Below are 4,031 nucleotides of genomic sequence, written 5' to 3' on the forward strand. Positions count from 1 at the left end.
CGCCTCTCCTTTTAATTTATCAGATCAGCATATTTGTGAATGGTTTCCCTGCGAAGAAACCGTACGAAGGACGTTTTTCAAAATGAAACAAAACACCACGTTAATAACCACAATGAACAACAGCTGCACGATCGCACCAAAAAAAAAAAGAGGAAGACGTGTGTTCCGATTGTGGACCACGCGTAAGTCCCGCGTCCTGTTTTACTGTGAGTGAAGGGGCTACGACCCAACCTGCCTGTGTAGCAGTCAAATGTGATTTCATCGCTGCGGAAAATGATCACATTTAAATGACAAACAGGAGTCATGTTGGCCAGAGGTCACTGCAAGCACCAGAAATAAAAAAGAAAAAGGATCAAGAGGTGTGGGGCCGGTGTTGAGGGGGGCGCTTGGATGCGGGCCGGGGGGGGAGAAAAAAAGAGGGGGGGTGTCGGTGCCGGGGGCGGGACGCGGTCGCGACATTGACAGCTACTGGACAAAAACCGCAGGCGAGATGATAACACAAAACTCGACAGCATCGCAGCATCGGTTATGGCTGCAAGCCACAATTGCAGTCGGCGTCCTGCCATTTCTTGTCCCGCGCGTTCACGTCGGCCGCAGTGGACAAATGATCAAAACATACGCACGAGCCGGAAAAGGGGGGAAAACCTGAGGAGGACAGGAAAATAACTTGTTCAAATTAACTTTTAATCAGCAATTGAAAAAAAAAAACGAAGGAGTAACTTTTCTCCTTGTTCCAGTATAAATGTGAATATTTCTAGTTGGCTTACTCCTCTGTGACAGGAGACTGAAAAGTAGAAAATTTCAGTACACAGTTTAAGGACTTCAGATCTTGGGCTTTGGTTGGAAATCACTGATTCAAATCTTTTCTTTTTCTGTGATTAACACTTATTTATTCTCTTATCAAAAAACATGAACGAATCCTCAGGGCCATCCCTGATTGGGGAGGATTGACACCAACCATCACAATTTTTCACAAATTTTCTAACATTTCACATAACACCCAACTACTAATCAGCCACTCAAGGTCACGCATGATCAACGGAGGCACATTAAATAGTGTGTAAGTTGCGGGACCAAACGAAACTACACCTTGGGGAATGAATAAATAAAAGAAAGAAAAATGATTAATCAAGACAACTCGCGGGGTGTAAATCAACATCTTCCCGAAAACAGCAGACTAACTTTGCCCTGAACGATATGAAACCTCACGACCACCAAAGTTTCTGCTCCCGCTGTTTCAGCATGGTTGAATTACCTGTTTGGGGCACTGGTGGGATGGCCCTTGGATTACGCCTTGGACCCAGATTCTTTTGATGCTTACTAAGCACGTGAAAGCGGTGGCCCTATGTGTTTCAGAAACATTGGTGAAATGTGCGAGAGAGAGGCTGGAAATGATGAGTGTGTGCAGACTGTTTTGAGTAAATATGTTTCCCACCAGTAACTACAGACGAAAGCAGTTTCGCTGAGTTTATTGTTTATTTGGAAGTATTGTGTGTGTGTGTGTGTGAAGTTTGTGTGTGGGGTTTGTGGTGTAGTAGGTGGTGTAGTTGTTGTAGTGATTTTGTGGATGTACCTACGCTCCGAGATGCCAAACGCACGATGGATGGGGGTGAGTCCACATATATATCATATTGGAACATTGCTGGACCCGAACCCCTGCACGCGAAAAAAAAAAAAAAAAAAGGTCAGAAACACTGATGAGGTGGGTGCACCCCCCATAGGAACCAACCACCAAACACTCCCAACGCAAATTTCATCTACTTACATTTAAGACCTTGAAAGAACTTTTTAAGAAGAGAACGTGATGAAAAAAATGAAGAATTAGTGAAAAAGGTTATTGTGCTATCATAGTAAAAGGCCTGTGTGACTGATTTAAATTTGAATATCAGAACAGCGCTCCAAGGGTTTACACCCTTTGAAATTTGAAAGACTTCCTTTAAGATGCAAATTCTTCATCAAAGGACTTTTTACTTTAAGTTTTGCTGCGTATTAAATTCGACAAAGCTTATTTCGTGCCAACAGAGCGGCATGGTTGTCCAGAAAATATGTAAATAATAAATCCCTCAGACACAATTGGCACGGACGGCATGATCTGCAACACATACTTAGTATTATTTATAGACAACCCTGTATACAACCACACCCTGCCATAAATCGTGAAGAAACCCACGTGATCCACAAAAAAAACCGAGAGTGTGATATTAATACTGATACTAGCAGAAAATACGGAAATCCTCGAAGCGAAAAAAGTATGACAGAACCACATGCTACTGTTTGATGAAATAATGGTATGCTCAATAACTACCAAAAGCGACCATCTGGTTTCGTCCATAAATCCAGGCCCACTAAACTGTTTTAAATGCTACTTGAGTTTTAGGTGTGGGTTGGTTACTTTTCATATTAAACAACAAAAAATTACTTTTCCATTACTCAAGACTATGATGTGGACTACATGATGTTAGCTGTACCTCCAGTAGGAGACACCGGGATCCATTGACATATTAAGCGGCCACACACAACTTAGGGAATTCATAACGGGTGAGCGAGACTGACTAGGCTGGACAGCGCACAGGTCGATGGGGGAAGCGTTTGGTAGAAGATTTGTTGTTATTCTGGTATGTATTAACTGTTTCTAAGAACTGGTCTCAGCGGGAAACTTCCACTTTCCAGCTGTTCTCTCATCTCATTTCAAATGTTAAAGGAATTATGCCCCCAAAGTCTCTCCTCCGTTGTTCACCTCACTAATATGTTAGAGCTGGCAAACGATTAATCAATTAAGAGTTCGTTGTCAACTTATTAAACATTATCGCCAACTGTTAATAATATCGACATATGATTAATCGATTCGTCAGCTTGAGTCATTATCTACGTCCATTTTTTAAGACAGCTTCCAGCTTCTGAAAATGTTGTGTATTTTGCTAATCCAATCTGAGAGTCCTGAGCGTATCCTTTGGTTGTGGACAAAACAAGACGGCTAGGACGCATCTTGGTGGAAACAGTGACCTGCATCCACTCGCTCCGACAAAAAGAAAATCACATTCATGTCCTTTAGCTGACGCTTTTATTCAAAGCGACAATTACAATTAAGTGCTTTCCTTGAAAGTTCAAGTACATGAGCATTTTACAATGAGCGACGTGTGAAGGCGGGAAGGGGCAGACCAGGTGGGTGAATGGCAGTGCGAATATTTGTTCAAGAATCTACACCAAGTGTTAAAATTTTCTACTATAATTCTCCTCTCTCTTCTTCTTCTTCTTCTTCTTCATGTTAAGCCGAGTGGTAGTCGGAAGAGATGTGTTTTTGGCCTTGGCGAAAGATGCGTAAGGTTTTGAAATTTCTCCACTTGTTATGCAATAACAGTATAACTTATTATTATTGTTAATAGACCCCAGGGGGTACAACCTTACAAACACAGATTGATCCACAGAAAATATCAACAGAATTAATCGTAACGTGAAAATAACAAATGTGGCAGGCCCTAAAAAATACTAGGTAAGAACGAGTCTTCCAACTGATTATGCTCTTGATGCCAAGTAAATCTCCAGCCCGTCAAAAAACATTTACAGGGTTACAAGTGGCAAAATCATCAAGATCTGTGAAGTTTGACACAGCCCAAATCGCACAACAGAGTGAACATTTGGTTTCTGGAGTGGTCAGTTCGTGACACTATACTTTAATAATAGGTCATACGTATCATTAACACGTACACATTTTAAGCTGTTTTCAAAACACCCTTTTTCCCAACCCATACACCCTTGTTTTTTAATTATTTTAAGATACAATTAGTTTTGTATGTCCCAAAAAAGTAAACAGTATGTAATTTGCAACGCAACTAATGCCTTTGGAAACCAGACAGCTTGACAGAACGAGGGAGTTTAAAACGCAACAGAGACACAGAAAACAAGAAGAAGAAGGGAAACGCTGTTGTTTACCAAGAGGATGAGGACCTCCGGATTCTCGCTCGCCCAGAGGCCGCCGCGTGAGGGGGTGCGCTTCTCTGCATCCTGGAGGATGAAGACTGTCAGTTTGTACG

The sequence above is a fragment of the Etheostoma spectabile genome, chromosome 5, assembly GCF_008692095.1.
Source record: "Etheostoma spectabile isolate EspeVRDwgs_2016 chromosome 5, UIUC_Espe_1.0, whole genome shotgun sequence".
Classification (NCBI taxonomy): domain Eukaryota; kingdom Metazoa; phylum Chordata; class Actinopteri; order Perciformes; family Percidae; genus Etheostoma; species Etheostoma spectabile.